The sequence below is a fragment of the Chiloscyllium plagiosum genome, chromosome 25 (genome assembly GCF_004010195.1).
Source record: "Chiloscyllium plagiosum isolate BGI_BamShark_2017 chromosome 25, ASM401019v2, whole genome shotgun sequence".
NCBI lineage: Eukaryota > Metazoa > Chordata > Chondrichthyes > Orectolobiformes > Hemiscylliidae > Chiloscyllium > Chiloscyllium plagiosum.
Genome location: NC_057734.1, coordinates 7,636,017 through 7,653,088, shown reverse-complemented (window position 1 = coordinate 7,653,088; position 17,072 = coordinate 7,636,017). Strand labels below are relative to the sequence as shown.

The window sequence follows — 17,072 nt, the reverse complement described above, 5'->3', positions numbered from 1 at the left end:
GATTGCAGGTTAGGAAGGCGGTGCTGAATTTGATGGATTTGACTGAGACAGGCTGGGGGGAGGGGAAATGAGGAAACTGGTGAAATCCGAGTTCATCCCTTGTGGTTGGAGGGTTCCTAGCCGGAAGATGAGGCGTTTTTCCTCCAACCGTCGTTTCGCTGTGGTCTGACGATGGAGGAGTCCAAAGACCTGCATATCCTTGGTGGAGTGGGAGGGGGAATTGAAATGTTGAGCTACAGGGTGGTTGGGTTGGTTGGTCCGGGTGTCCCAGAGGTGTTCTCTGAAACGCTCCGCAAGTAGCTGGCCTGTCTCCCCAATATAGAGGAGGCTCTCTTTCTCATGCCTTCCTTGAAGAAGCTCTCTTTCTCATGCCTTCCTTGAAGAAGCTCTCTTTCTCCTTTCTCCTCATTAGTCTATATATGTCACACTGGCATCTGCAGATTGAAGGTTGTAGAATTCTTTAAGATAGATGTTTTAACAAAACTTTGGGGTCAATAAATTCTTACAATGCGTCAACCCTAAAAAATGTCTTCAGAAGTCCATATTTTTATAGCATTTTGTCCTAAAAGATAAGATGTCCAACAATGTAGCACCCCATTGACCTAGATTTTTGTGCTTAATTGGGATTTCAACCCATAATTGTTTGACTAAATAGAAAGAGTGCAACTATCATTACGACTGGTCAAAAGCATGAAGTGCTATGGACATTTTTAATTTGTAATTCCAAAATGTGTTTCTGTAGGTGGGTTGATATGCTAAAAATGGCAGCAAATGTAAATTAAGTGGCTTTCTGACACTTGGAATGTCACAAACCATTCGTGGGCAATAGATACACATCAGGAGACTGAACTGTGATCTCTTATGACTACAAAGAAAGTAATGGACTGATAACCCCCTGCTCAACAGCAGGCACAAACTGCATGTTTATATTGTTTTTGTTTTATAGAGTACACAAGGACTGGTGTGAAAAAGACAATTTCAAGTCAAATGGAGTGCGCAATTAGGATGAGGTTCTCCTGTGTGCTAATAGTCTAAGGTAATTATGCCTACTGGTTCATGCATTAGCTTATTTTGAAGGTCACAGTTGAAGAACTATCCCTCAGTCACTGCTGTGTTGCTGGTAAAGGGAACACTTGTGTGCCACATGTGAAGTAGCTGGCAAGTCAGTATATAGGAAATAGGACAACAAAAATACTCTCCCTCTCCTCATGTATACTGAAACTCAGTCATGATCAAAAGGAATCAAATATAATCTCAACCCACCCTCAAAACTCAGAATATTGAAATTAACTGTTCAAATATCAATGTCAGTGCTACTGGTAACCTTCACTGCAATAATTGCAATGCTCAACAACCCATTCTACATGAACAATTCAGAGACTGATCATTTTAGTGTTTTTTTGGTCTTACTTCTAATTTCTAATTTGTACATCAATGTGTATAACATTACTAATCTTCCTTGAATTTAGTAATTAATAAAATTATTTGTTAAGTCAAGAAAGCGGGTTAAATTGGCTCCTTTCAAAACGAGTTCATTTAGGTCTGGAGAAAGTTATAGTTTCCATTTTCATTTAACTTTGTTGCGAACATCTGAGGTAGGGTATGGTTGAGTAGTGGACAGAAAGTAGTTCATCCCTTTTCACCGGGGAACTTAATGATTTGGGGTATCTTCCTTCCACTGTAGCTCTCACAATGGGAAAGCAACCAGCATAATCAATGCAGTGGGAAGTATAGATGAAATCAAAAGGTCCTCCTACCCTGGTTATACACTCTTCCACCTTCTTCTGTCAAGCAGAAGATATAAAAGTTTGAATACACGTACAAACAAATTAAGAACAGCTTCTTCCCCACTGATTTGAATGAACTTCTTAAATGTTATTGTTGATCTCTCTCTGCAGCTTCTCAGCAACTGTAACACTCTGTCCTGCACTCTGTTCTGTTACACCTGTACAGTACTGTACAATCTGCCTGTAAAGCTTGTAAGATAACACTTTTTACTGTACCTCAGTGCAGATGATTGTAATAAATCAAATCAAATATTAACTCCACTGTCAGGGTTATTTTATTGAACACCACTTCTAACCACAAAGCTATGATACCTCCTCTCCCTTGTGTCTCACAGGTACCAACAGATGTATACATCCCCTGCGGAGAAACAACTTGCTCTGTCAGAAACCACCTCCAAGGTCTCTGATCAAGACAATTCAGAGGCCTCAGAGGAAGCATCAACAGTGCAGCCTCTTGCACCCTGCCTGTTCAGGTCCTGAAACCTGGTGGGGATATTATGTGTAGAAAATTTGGAATCTGAAGCTGGTGAGCACCACATTGCATCAGCTCCAAGTCAGCTGAGGAAGAAGTGTCCCAAGCCGCTGGCACTTGGAGGGTTGGTGGACACGAAGCATCTGCGCAGCCCCTGTCAGGAGACGAAACTGTAATGTCATCAATCAGGGACTTTATCCAAATGTGCTGGGAAAAAACAAGGGCAGCAGACAGGTACGAGAGAGGCGATGGTCCTTTTTGCCCAGATGTTACACAATGTGGTCCCAGCTGCCTCAAGTGTGCAATAGCCTGGCTGCTCCCATGGAGAGCAGGGTTCAGTACCCTCATCTGCGCTCCATCACCTCAGCCATTGGTCCTTCTTCCCACAGAGACAGGCCATGCTAGGACAGATCCAGCCAGAGGAGAAACCATACACAGGCCCTAATATAAGTCTCCTCTCAAAGGTGGCTGGACTTTCCATCTCTATGCTCCCGCCCTTCTCCAATCATTGACAAGGAAGTTCCACTTTCCTCTGGCAAGAAGATTCTCAGCAGATCAGCACCATCCATAATTAAAAAGGTCTGGGATTGCCTGATTAAACCTTCAATGAAATGGGCTTCACTACCAAGCAGGTTCCTTCCCTAGCTGTCTAACCTGGGACAATACTGAGACGTATAGGAGGGAATGATGGGAAAAAAAAACACTCTTGAAGTGACAGAATACTATATATATGAAGTATCATGTATGTATAAAGGTTATTGGTTTCACAGTACATTTTTTGGGGGTCTTTCTCGAGCTCAGTTAACTTCATGTCTATACAGAATGTCACCACATGTTGACAGCCTACTACAGCATGCGGAAGCAAGATGAATAAAAGATATATTGGATTGTACTGACACTATTGTCCCTCGTGGTAAAATATTCCTATTCTTTTCAAGGCCTCTGAGTGCAAAAGGTGCTGGTGCTGAAAGAAGTGGTCAGCAATTAAGAGACAGTAAGTCTACAATACAGAAGGAGCCAATGCATTAGGATTGCCAGGGATTAGGGTCTGTGTCCTTTGTCTGTGGGCTGGCCACTATGGAGCCACAGGACTGATCATTATCCACACCCCAACTGATGCCTGACAGTGGCCAATCCCCTAAGCAAGGCTTGGAGTCTCCGCTGGACTTTTTGTCTTGGAACCCCTGACTGACAAGTGTCTACATGGGCCATTCCCCTAAGAATTTGCAACATATCTACTTGCTTGCTGCACATGCAGTAAGCTTGCCAGGTGAGACACTGGTGTATAGTGCAGGTGTGAGATTGATGCAGCACACTGCCATACAGCAAGATGTATGCCCTTTCATTAAGAGCTGCTGATGGCAAGGCAAGCTGCTTGGTCATGCAACTGTGCTAAAAGGCATGGCAAGGAAGGAATTCTATGAATGTGCAGGTATGTGCTAAATGAGCGAGCAAGCAGCTCTGAGTTGCAGCACGGTCCAATCCATGAGCTGAATGCCTGTTCTTGAGTACAGTGTCTTTGCAGCCACTTTCAAAGCTATTTGCCATGAATCCTGCAATCAGATGTCAACTTCCATTTTGGAGAGGTGCCATGAGAGTCCTGTAGAGTTGGCAGTTCTTTGATACCAATGTCCATGGACACGGGATGCAGGTGGTGAGTGCCCATGCATTGTGCCCTGAGATGCAATTGTTTGGTGAGCAACATGGAATCTCTTCGCAGACAGCAGCAAACTGGAGTTGCCAGGTACCTGCGCTGACTTCCATGTAGAGAATTTTTAGCACCTAATTCGCTTGGCTGAATGTTAGGAAAGATATTTTCTAATTGGCCTGTTCAGAGATACTATTATACGTGTCTGAAGTGAGATGTGCAGTTAATAAGATTATTAACAAGCAATAATACCCCATAATAGGCTACTCGCCTCTCTCTTGCGAGAATCTTGCCTTAACCCATATGATTTAGTCAAAAGATGCAGCGGGTTGTCCTGACATCAAGCCTTATTAGACTTCTCACTTAATTCTGCCACATTTCTCACTATAGCCTAGGTTATTCAGGCCTCTAAGATTGCGACCATCAAAAAAAAACAATTTTTAAAACAAACTTTAAAAAAAGTTTTGAGTTTACACTGAATTCAGGCATTTCTATATTGTATCAATGTCAGCACCTTCCTAGCAGAATTCGCAGAAAGTACTTTTGAGGATTTAAAAATATGTGCCTCAAACAATTAAAACATTAATGAGGCACTCGTGATTAGAATTTAGCCCAAAGGCCAAAAAACCTGAAATTTTCAAAAAGGGTGGCCAACTGTTTACAGATGGAAATTAAGGATGATGAACTGAATGCAGTAGCAGTAGAAAGATTAAAATTGGAGTATCAGGAATTATAATTTCAACAAAAAGATAAAGAACAAGAAAGAGTCATGGAGGAAAGAGAGAAAATAATCCATAGAATCCCTATAGTGTGGAAACAGGGCCTTAGACCTAACAAGTCCACACCAACCATCAAAGAGTAACTCATCTACACCCATTCCCTTACCCCTGACTAATGCACTTAATCCACACATCCCTGAACACTATGGCATTTTTTAGCATGGCCAATGCACCCAACCTGCACATCTTTGGATTGTGGGAGGAAACCACAGCACTCAGGAAACCCACACAGACATGGGGAGAATGTGCAAATTCCACAGACAGTTGCCTGAGGAATCGTAGCCAGGTTCTTGGCACTGAGGCGGCACTGCTAGCCACTGAGTCACTGGGCAGCCCCAAAGAGCAGGGAGGAAGAGAATGTCAAGAAAACGAGTTTGAATAACTTGAGCTGGTGTCCTTGAAGATACTATTGGCTCAGACTTGAGAGTGGAAGCAATTCAGTTTGTTCACTTTATTCCTAAATTTGTGGAGACAGGGATAGAAGCTTTCCTTATCTCTTTTAAGTGTGTAGCAAAGACATCAAAGTAGATAGTCCAACATTGGTCCTTTTTACTGCAGAGTAAGCTCTCAGGAAAGCACACAAAGTTTACTCCACCTTGCCTGAAGAAAGTGTCACTGATTACAAGACAGTAAAAAAGGCTTAAATTTGTAACTGCCTTGGAAGTATACTATTAGAAATTACATGGCCTCAGGAAATGGTCTTACTAGGCAAATCTCGAATTCGAAAGCATTCAACTTTGCTCTTCATGAAGAATTTAGAAACTGATCCATGTAACTTTTAAAAAAAAACTTTTATCTTTTTAGACTTACCTATTATTTTCTTGTGTGTATATGTGTTGTATTACACATTCTTCTCACATTTAAGAGATAATAAACAACCTCTTTAACAAACTAAAGCCTGGTTAAATTGCCTTCGTTTAAAACCAGGTACATTTGGGTCTGAAAAAGGGCTCCAAAAGAGAAGGGATCTGATTTTAAATTAATCTTGTTGTGACCAACTAAAAGGTTAGGGGAGAAGCCAGACAAAAAATGGAGAGGAGTAAAGAAGGTGAACCAGTCCATCCCTCCCCAAGAACTTAATTTGCAAATCTTACCCAGAACCTGGGTATAACACTATCAATGACACTTAGCAAGGAGCATATCAATGTTAGGTGTTCACGTAACTGAGAATTTTCATTTTTGTGATGCTTTGTAGTTTGAAGATTATCCAGTCTTCAGTCAAGCTATATATACTAGGAAGGACACAGATTTAGGAGCAAATTACTGCAGATGCTGGAATCTGCACTGAAAAAAATACTGGAGATCACAGCGGATCAGACAGCATCCATGGAGAGTCTGTATGCCTCGAAGCCAACTGACAGTGCAGCCTCCCAGTCGTTCCTGTCCTCTATCATGGAGGTCTTAGACGACAGAACACGGGAACGGCTGGACCAGCTGCTATCTCTGGACAAGCTGACCAAGACCCTAGAGTCCTTCGAAAAGAATAAAACTCCCGGAAGCAATGGCTTACTGGTCGAGTTCTATTCTGCTCTGTGGGACGTGATTGGCCAGGACCTGCTGGAGGTGTATGTCAGTATGCTTCTGGCAGGTACCATGAACGAATCCATGAGGAAAGGCATCATCACCCTCATCTACAAGCGGAAGAGGGAGAGGGAGGAAATCAGAAATTGGATATCAATCTCACTATTGAATGCGGATTACAAAATCTTGTCAAAGGTCATCGCCAACCGGGTCAAGTCTGCTCTGGGATTGGTGATCCAACCTGACCAAACCTGTGCTGTACCAGGCAGGAAGATCGCCGAGAGTCTCGCAGGACAGGGGGTTGGACACCTGCCTCATCAGCCTGGACCAGGAGAAAGCCTTTGACAGGATATCACATACATATATGAGAGATGTTCTCTCCAAAATGGGCTTTGAGGAGGGATTCTGCAATTGGGTCAGACTGCTCTACACCAATATTGTCAGTGCAGTCTCAAACAAACAATGGGTGGGAATCAGATAGCTTCCCAGTCAGATCTGGAGTCAGACAGGGCTGCCCTCTCTCTCTCTCCTGCCTTGTTACTGTGCTGCATAGAGCCATTTGCCGAGTCCATCAGGAAGGATGCGAGCCTGAGAGGGGTGACTATTCCTGGCAGTGGGGGCCTACAGATTAAGGCCTCCCTGTACATGGAGGACGTCGCCATTTTCTGCTTGGATCTGCTGTCCATGCACAGACTCGTGTGCATATGTGACCAGTTTGAATGGGCCTCAGGGGCCAAGGTAAATCAAGGCAAGAACAAGACCATGCTCTTTGGGAACTGGACCGACCAATCCTCCATCCCCTTCACCGTCAGGACTGACCACCTGAAGGTGCTGAGTATTTGGTTCAGAGGGGCTGGGGCGTGCGCCAAGTCTTGGGAGGAGTGTATCAGCAAAGTGAGGCAGAAACTGGGTAGGTGGAAACTAGTCGGTCTCCATCATGGGAGAAAACCTGGTCATCAGGTGTGAGGCACTGTCAGTGTTGTTATATGTCGCACAGGTCTAGCCTATTCCCAGCACCTGTACCATCACAGTCACCCGGGCCATCTTCCATTTTATATGCTGATCAAAGATGGACCAGATCTGAAGGGACTCGATGTATAAAGATCTGGGCAACGGGGGAAAAACACACCCAATGCCACCCTCACCCTGATGACCACCTTTGTGTGGCTGCATCAAGCTGTGCGTGGATCCCCGGTACGCAAACACCAAGTGTCACTACGTACTGAGGTTCTACCTGTCCCCGATATTGCAAAGGAATCGCCTGGCCTCACTGCCGTGGAACACTCCAAGTAGTTGGACCATTCCGTATCACCTGTCCTTAGTGGAGAAATTTAAGAAGAAAAACATCTTTGACCACAAGTTCATCAGGAAATGGTCAGCACGTAGTGTCCTTGAGACCCTTCAGGAAAAGGAGAGGGCGGATCCTGTTAAGCGGTTCCCTGGGCAGACTGTCAAAGTCATTTGCCAGAATACCTCGTCGCCAGAACTTTCCAACAAGCACCAAGACATGGCTTGGCTGGTGGTGAGAAGGGCTTTGCCCGTGAGATCCTTTATGCACGCCCGGACTCTCTGCCACACTGCATGCTGCCCTCGAAGCGGCTGCGCAGGGGACAAGACTGTCACACACCACCTTTTGGAATGTGCCGATGCAAAAGGAAGTCTGGAGAAGAATGCAGAGGTGTTTGTCGAGGTTCGTCCCGAGCAGCCCCGTGACGCGGGACTCTGTGCTCTACGGTGTGTTCTCCGGGATGCACACCGAGACGAACATCAACTGTGCCTGGAGGATTATCAACTCGGTCAAGGACGCTCTTTGGTCTGTCCAAAACCTGTTGATCTTCCAGCTGAAGGAGTTGACCCCGACTGAGTGTTGCAGACTGGCACATTCCAAGGTCCAGGACTACATATTGTGGGACGCGCTGAAGTTTGCGGCAGCTGCCGCCAAGGCGCGGTGGGGAAAGACCGTGTAACGTCTGCCTGCCAGAGAAGAACAGGGGGTCCACTCAGTAAGTGGGCTGTGCTGAAACCTCAGCTAAATATATGGATGTAAACGTACAGACCTGTATATACACGAATGATTAATTCCGATCACTGTATGTAAAGAAATACTAGGTGTGCCTATGAATGGCACCACCAATTGTACAGATCATCAAAATATTTTATGAATAAAGTATATTTTTGAATAAAAAGAAGCATCCATGGAGAGAAAGCAAGCCAATGTTTTGAGTCTAGATGTCTCTTCATCAGATGAAAATGTGATCTCCAGCGTTTGTTGTTTTCAGGACACAGGTTTGATTGTTTTCCTGAAATGTGTTGCCAGTGAACCTCAGCTACAGCAGTGTCATAACAAAAAATTCATTTGGCATTAGTGTCCTAATTGAGAGAGAAAAAAATTAACCAGGGTCCATTATTGATCGGTACCTTGCAACCCTAAAAACTTAAATGCAATCAATTGTCAGTATCAGACTTGGCAGCAAAGCGCCCTCCTCCATTCTGTTCTTCCAGGCATTCATTGCACTGTTCATATGTGAAGCACTAGAGGGCATCAGCTACTCATGATTTGGAGATGCCGGTGTTGGACTGGGGTGTACAAGGTTAAAAATCAACGAGGTAAAAACAATGACTGCAGATGCTGGAAACCAGATTCTGGATCAGTGGTGCTGGAAGAGCACAGCAATTCAAGCAGCATCCGAGGAGCTTCGAAATCGACGTTTTGGGCAAAAGCCCTTCATCAGATGAAGGGCTTTTGCCCGAAACGTCGATTTCAAGGTTAAAAATCACAACACCAGGTTATAGTCCAACAGGTTTAATTGGAAGCACTAGCTTTCGGAGTAACGCTCCTTCATCAGGTGATAGTGGAAGGCTCAATCCTAACAGAATTTATAGCAAAAATTTACAGTGTGATGTAACTGAAATTATACATTGAAAAATTGATTGTCTGTTAAGCCGTTCATCTGTTAGAATACAGTGATAGTTTCACTTCTTTCATATGTAAATCACAAAACCTTTTTTTAAAAAAGTTGCATTCTCGGGTTAGCTGTTAACAGTGGTGATAGCTCGGCAATATGTTGAAGGTGTTAGCCCCCTGTGTTCTCTGTCTATGCCATGATGTTTAGATTGATTCTAATCTAAAAAGTGAGATAATGGAGTTTTACAGATCAGTTATACTGATCAGAACTTTGGATATAGTCTTTCAGAGTTCCCTACGCATCCTCATCCCACGTACTTCTCATGTAGGTGACTTCTACTGCCTTCCAAAAGGTACACAAAGCCAATTCAACGGGATGTCCCATCGTGTCGGGCAATGGGATCCTATGTGAGAATCTCTCCGGCTATGTGGAAGGCATCTTTAAACCTATTGTACAGGGGATCTCCAGCTTCTGTTGCAACTTACAGAAACTCCAGCTTACAGAAACTCAGCACCCATGGACCAGTCGAACCGGGAACATTCCTCGTCACAATGGACGTTTCCGCACTCTACACCAGCATCCCCCACAATGATGGTATCGCGGCAACAGCCTCAGTACTCAACACCAACAACTGCCAATCTCCAAACACCATCCTACAAGTCATCTGCTTTATCCTTGATCACAACATCTTCACCTTTGACAACCAGTTCTTCATCCAGACACACGGAACAGCCATGGGGACCAAATTTGCACCTCAATATGCCAACATTTTTATGCACAGGTTCGAACAAGACTTCTTCTCTATGCAGGATCTAACTAACATTGTACACCAGGTACATTGACAACATTTTCTTCCTCAGAACCCATGGTGAGGAGTCACTGATAAAACTACACAGTGACATCAACAAGTTTCATCCCACCATCAAACTCACCATGGACTACTCTCGACTATCTGTCTCATTCTTGGACACATGCATCTCCATCAAGGATGGACACCTCAGCACCACACTCTACCACAAATCCACAGACAACCTCACAATGCTACACTTCTCCAGCTTCCACCAAAACATATTAAAACAGCCATCCCCTATGGACAAGCCCTACGCATACACCTGATCTGCTCAGATGAGGAGGAACGTGACGGACACCTGGAAGTACTCAAGGATGCCCTCACAAGAATGGGGTACGATGCTCAATTCATCGACCGCCAGTTCCGACGTGCCACAGCAAGGAACCGTAATGACCTCCTCAGGAGACAGACACATCTGCAACCGACAGGGTACCCTTTGTTGTTCAGTATTTCCCAGGAGCTGAAAAATTACGCCATGTTCTTCGTGACCTGCAACACATTATCAATGAGGATGAGCACCTCACCAAGACCTTCCCCACACCTCCACTACTTGCCTTTAAACAATCACCAAACCTCAAACAGATCGTTGTTCATAGCAAGCTGCCCGGCTCTCAGGACAACTCCATACAACCCTGTCACGGTAGATGCTGCAAGACATGTCAGAGTGTGGACATAGATACCACCATTACACGTGGGAACACATCCCACCTTGTACATGGCAGGTACTCATGTGACTCAGCCAACGTTGTCTATCTTATAAGGCATGGTACATTGGGGAAACAGAGCAATGGCTACGACAATGGATGAATGGGCACCGCAGAACAATCAACAGACAGGAGGGTTCCCTCCCAGTTGGGGAACACTTCAGTGGTCCAGGACATTCAGCCTTGGACCTTCAGGTGACCATCCTCCAAGGTGGACTTAGGGATAGGCAGCAGAGAGAGGTGGCTAAGCAGAGGCTGATAGCTAAATTTGGTACCCATAGGGAGGGCCTCAACCGGGACCTTGACTGACACACACACACACACACACACAGAGACAGACTGACACACACACACACACACTGGGGTGAATTCGTATTTTCAGGGTTACATTGTACTTTGCTCAAAAACTGCATGAATTTATGTAAAACTCCGTAATCTCACTTTTTAGATTAAAATCAATCCAAACATCATGGCATAGACAGAGAACACAGGGAGCCAACACCTTCAACATATTGTCTAGCTATCACCATTGTTAATCTGAGAGTGCAACTTTTTTACAAAAGGTTTTGTGATTTACACATGAAAGTAGTGAAACTATCACTGTATTCTAACAGATGAAGGCTTAACAGACAATCAATTTTTCAATGTATAATTTCAGTTACATCATACTGTAAATTTTTGCTATAAATTCTGTGTTAGGATTGAGCTCTCCACCATCACCTGATGAAGGAGTGTCGCTCCGAAAGCTAGTGTGCTTCCAATTAAACCTGTTGGACTATAACCTGGTGTTGTGTAATATTTAAATCAGCTACTCAGTAAACCTTTGTCCAACAAGGGAATCAATAGTATCAAATAGAGGTAAGGAAAAGAAAGGATGAAAGGCTGTGAAATCTTTTCAATGTATTTATTGAATATAGAAATTCCCATCAGGCCCACTTTTGGCTCAGTACTTGTTCCAAAAATAGCATGATACACACTTGCATTTTATATCAAAAATCAGTTGTAGACAATAAACTAAACAATAAACATTCTGTTCTGAAACACATTATCTTGATGTAATGTCAGATAGATAGATGACAAATTAAATAACTGGTTGGTGGGGGTTTGTGGCACCCTTGTAGTGTCCATACCTATGAACTAGAAGGTCTTGTTTCAAGTTCCACCTGACAGGAAGATGTATCATAAAATGCCTGAACAGTTTGAGTGGTTAGCACTGCTAACTCACAGGTATCCAGGGTCCCAGGTTCGATTCCAGCCTTGGGCGACTGTCTGTGTGGAATTTGCACACATTCTTATCGTGTCTGTGTGGGTTTCCTCCTGGTGCTCCGGTTTCCTCCCACAGTCCAAAAATGTGCAGGTTAGGGTGGATTGGTCATGCTAAATTGCCCATTGTGCTAGGTGCATTAGTCAGAAATGGGTCTGGGTGGGTTACTCTCCGAAGGATCGGTGTGGACTGGTTGGGCTGAAGGGCCTGTTTCTACACTGTAGGGAATCTAATTTAATCTATTTTGGCCCTACCTCTAGGCCAGAAAGTCTGGGTTCAAGTACCTCAGAATATGATGGCCACACAGATGTGTCACAACACGTATGACTGGGTTGATAGTAAATTCAAATCAACTATTAAGTTAAGTTAACTCCCTGTGGAATTTAAAGCTCTGTCTCCCCTGAGCAGCAGAAATTGATGGGTTGAATGGAACTTGCCCACTTATTCAGTCTTTAAATATAGAATTCAAGTTTCAACTACAAAAATGTGTGACTGACTGTAATGTTAATCTGACAGTGACTGCCACACACCAAGCATAGCCCTGGAGCCTCCAGAAATCAAAGATTTATCCCCTAGTGTTATCAAATCAGGTGATACTTTTCCTTGAATTTTCTTTCAGCATCTTTATCTTGAGTTATAAAAGATATTGGAGATAGGACTAAAAGGTGTTTGATTAATCATGGAGAATCATCCAATCATATAATAAAGGTCAGGATTATTGAAAGGGTTTGAGTTGTGGATCAGTGGCAGCCAAAGAATTTGATGATGCCACCAACCTCCATGTCTTGTCACAATCCCATCTGTAAGCCATTCCAAATAAGGGCAGCTCAGAATTGGATCAGCTGCCTGCAAAGTAGTGCTGGATGGCCAATTGATGTTAATTATATTCCCACATCAACTGGAATTTCCAGTTGACAACATGGGCAGCCTATGTTGGCCAGGATCATGTCCATTTCATGCAATAGACATTGTCCTGACCCACCATCCCAATGAACACATATGACAACAGCCATGTTATAGCTGTGGCCATTGGTAATTCCCAGGTGTTGGTGACCCTTCTGTATATGGCATTTATAAAAATAACTTTTCCTTATTCTTGCCCATGCTGTCTCCATCTTATCAGCAGCTTCCACCTCTTCCAGCAGCTCTGCTGATTTAGTTCCAGAGGATGTCCCACAGACCAGACAGCGCAAGGAAGCTGAATCACCATCCCTAGAAGTACAGTGAGACCCACTCCCTAACAAGTAATTGTGTACGAAATTGAAAATCCACTTTTGCATGCCCTAAACAAACTATGCTATGCCCTAGCCAACATTTCCAATTCTCAACCCAGATTGAAAATCCTGCCCAAAGAGGCTACTTGCACATTGCCACATTGAAGATTGACAAGTTAATTTCTTACACTGCTGTTGAATGGCCTGCTGACACTAAACGTTTGAGCCTCACTCATATACTGGAGGCCTACATGGCCATGTACGGTAGCCTGCAAAATACCAAAGCTGATTGTAAAAAGCTGTGAAGGTCACCTCAACAGTGCACATGTTTACAGCTCTCCTTACACTTTATTGTTCCTATAGTAGCATTTACAACCTCCATGACCACAGTGATAACAGCACTGATTTGGGACATCACTATAAATAGTATAAATGTATTTCTGCCTAACACCACGAAACGTTGAAGGACATTGGAATTAAGAGCCAACAAAGAGGAAAAGAAGAGCCAATTCCCATTTGAAGGAATGTGATCTTGATGTTTTGATCTTTCAGCAAAAGTGTCTCTGAAACTGGCATTTGGTGACCAAGTAAACTTTGATATTGAGAGCAATCATAATTTTGAAAAAAAAGGTAGAAAATCTACTGTGACAGGGCCAAGACCAGTGACTAGAAGTGGTACTGTCCAACATGGTATATGACCAGATATAGACAGATAAAACCAGCTGAACTTGTCATTTTTGCTGGGGTAGATTTCCAACAGTAACAAAAAGTGTTAGTTAGTACTGACTAACAGGCAATGTCGTCTGCCAGGATGTGTTAAAAAAAAAGCCAGTTCCATCAGCCTATACTGTTTACAGAAGTTTGATTCTTGATGGGTCATTGTCTTTCAACATCATAACATTCAATGTAAGACTAGCTGACTCCAGCACAACAATCACCTATTCAGTATGTGAGAGGTTAATGTGTAAGAGCTGACAGTGAGATTCCTCTTGTATTAAACACAATGCTGACTGTGTTGTACCCATCTGCTGCAAATGTACAAGTTCGACAAATCAGAGCCGAGAAAAATTATTGTATGTGAGATATATTCAGCAAGTTTAGTTCTTGCAACTGCATAATCAATACAGTTTTCCACTATCATTACTTATGAACATTAAAAATGTATTGAAGTGAAACTTTTCTGGTCTGCCCTGTATCCCACTCCACTTGGATTGTTTAAGCTACTTGTAACAGCATAGACATAAATGAGAAACAATATAGAGTTGGGATTTGTATTCAAATAAAAGTGCTTCCGCAATTTTCAAATAATGCTGATATATTTCAGAATACAACATTCAGTTTTATCTGCCAGAGCACCAAATAGAGCGATTGTCGAGACAGAGCTGATAGACCTCTGAGGCATACATTCTATAAAAAAATTTCCTTTGTAATATTACACATTTGTAATGGCAATAACTTACCTCAGCCATTAAGAATACTTTTAAACCCTCCTTGAAATCCATTTAAATTTTGTAACCTAGCCCTAATACTGGAATAGCTCATTGTCTGAATCATTGCGCTAAATGATCTGTACATGTAACACATACATTTTGATAATTTTAGGCACTCAAACTTTATTATTGCCTGTACATAAAGAACAGTGGACAAAGATAATTTACAGCCCAGAAACAGGGCCTTCAGCCCTCCAAGCCTGAGCCGATCCAAATCCATTGTTTAAACCAGTCACCCAATTCCTAAGCATCTGTATCCCTCTGCTCCCCACCTAAGCACACATCTGTCCAGATGCATCTTAAATGAATCTACCGTACCTGCCTCTACCTCAGCTGGCAACATGTTCCAGGCACCTACCACCCTCTGTGTAAAGTACTTGACACGTGTCCCCTCAAACTTTTCACCTCTTCAAGGCTTGACCTCTTGTTACTGAATCCTTCACCCTGGGAAAAAGCTAATCTGTATCTACCCTATCTATACCCTTCATGATTTTGTAGGCCTCAATTAGGTCCCCCTGAATGTACAGAAAGATATCCCTATAAAAGATGATAGCCTTCCATTTTTATGAAATTTAATTTGTTGAATATTACAACTCAGTTGTAATTTCCAGTGTTTCCAATTGATTTCTCCAATCCCATTTTCTTTATGGTATTGTCTCAAAATGTAAACAGTTGCTGTAGATAAATTCAGCCTTGTGCTGATAATTTATCATGCAGAATCTTTGAGCAAGCAAACTTTGTTCGATTTTCACAAAAAACAAGTCCAAACGTGATTTACTTAACTTATAGGCCTGTTGTGGTGTAGTGGTAGTCCCTACTATGAACCAGAAGATCAGTGTTCCTGTTCCACCTCTTCCTAAATGGTATTCGAACACCTCTATTGATTAGGAAAATTGTGGATCACTGGTAGTGTCTCTAGCTCTGAGTCAGGAGGCTCAGGTTAAAATGTTCCCTGCAAAAGAAGTGTTTACAATACTTTTATGCGAAGGCTTTCTAAGAAAATACTGGTACAGTGGTGGGTTCTTGTGGTGCAGTGGTAGTATCTCTGCCTCTGGGCCTAGAAGGCCCCAGTGCAACTTCCATTTGCTCCAAGAGCAATAGAGGTGTTCGAATACCATTTAGGAAGAGGTGGAACAGGAACACAGATCTTCAGCACAAGGCTAGTGGTGGGATTCAGACCAAAAGTTACAGGATTCTTAGTCCAGCACTTTAGACTGCTTGGCCACATTACCAAACCGCCTCACCAGTCCTTTTGTGGTAATGTCAACTGAACCCACACTGTTAGCATCATTATACATTGCAAAAGCTGTCCAGCCAATTGAGCTGACCAGTTCTGATCAAACCATTGTGCCAGATATTTTCCTAATCAACCTGTCTAGGAGGTGTTATTCCATCTGCTCCAGAGCTGTGTGATTTGAACCTGGGTTTCCTGGATCAGAGGTAGGAACATTACCACTGTGCCACAAGAGCCTTTTTTCCACAAAGAACAAAGAAAATTTACAGCCCAGGAACAGGCCCTTTGGCCCTCCAAGCCTGAGCCGATTCAAATGTACTGTCTAAACCGGTCACCCAATTCCTAAGCATCTGTATCCCTCTGCTCCCCACTTACTCATGAATCTGTCCAGACAGATCTTAAATAAATCTACTGTGCCTGCCTCTACCTCCTCTGCTGGCAGACACCCACCACCCTATGTGTAAAGTACTTGCCACCTGTATCCCCCTTAAACTTTTCCACAACAACCTCACCACTGCTCCAGATATATTATGCCACACCTCTGCTGCAAATGGGACTGGAATCCAGACATTTTACCTTAAAAAGTAGAGATACTACCAATATACCACAAGAGGTCTCAAAGATATTCTAACTACCCTGTTCAGACAGGTCATAGTTAAAAATCACAACATCAGGTTATAGTCCAACAGGTTTAATTAGAAGCACACTAGCTTTCAGAGCAATGCATCACCTGATGAAGGAGTGTCACTCCGAAAGCTAGTGTGCTTCCAATTAAACCTGTTGGACTATAACCTGGTGTTGTGTGATTTTTTTTTTAAACGTAGTACACCCCAGTCCAACACCGGCATCTCCAAATCAGACAGGTCATGACATCTTTTGAGCAGGTAGGACATAAACCCAGGCCTTCCAGCTCAGAGGTAGAACTTTTTTCACCCCCCCATCACCAATCACCCTTTTTCCTCACCTATTAACCACCACCAGTAAATCACCCATGTTTTCAATTAAATAATATGCATACAAAGCTGTTAAGCACAAGGCAAACCAACAAAAGTGAGGTGGGGGGGTGCAGTGGTAGGAAGAGAGGAAGGGACTAACTAAAAATGGAGTTGAGATGGATGTAAAACACTGCATTCCCTGATGAGCCCACCAATCTCTAAAGACATCTAAATCATTGATGGATATCAGGTGCTCCCTCACCAAGGA

The 17,072-nt window shown here is 43.2% G+C and overlaps 1 long non-coding RNA gene across 1 annotated transcript; it reads left to right on the top strand.

Annotated features, from left to right (window-relative positions):
• The first annotated feature begins 950 nt into the window (after positions 1-950).
• LOC122562543 lies at positions 951-3,151 on the top strand. Its single transcript, XR_006315356.1, has 2 exons — positions 951-1,036; positions 2,123-3,151. It is a non-coding gene; the product is annotated as an uncharacterized LOC122562543 (long non-coding RNA).
• The last annotated feature ends 13,921 nt before the right edge of the window (positions 3,152-17,072 follow it).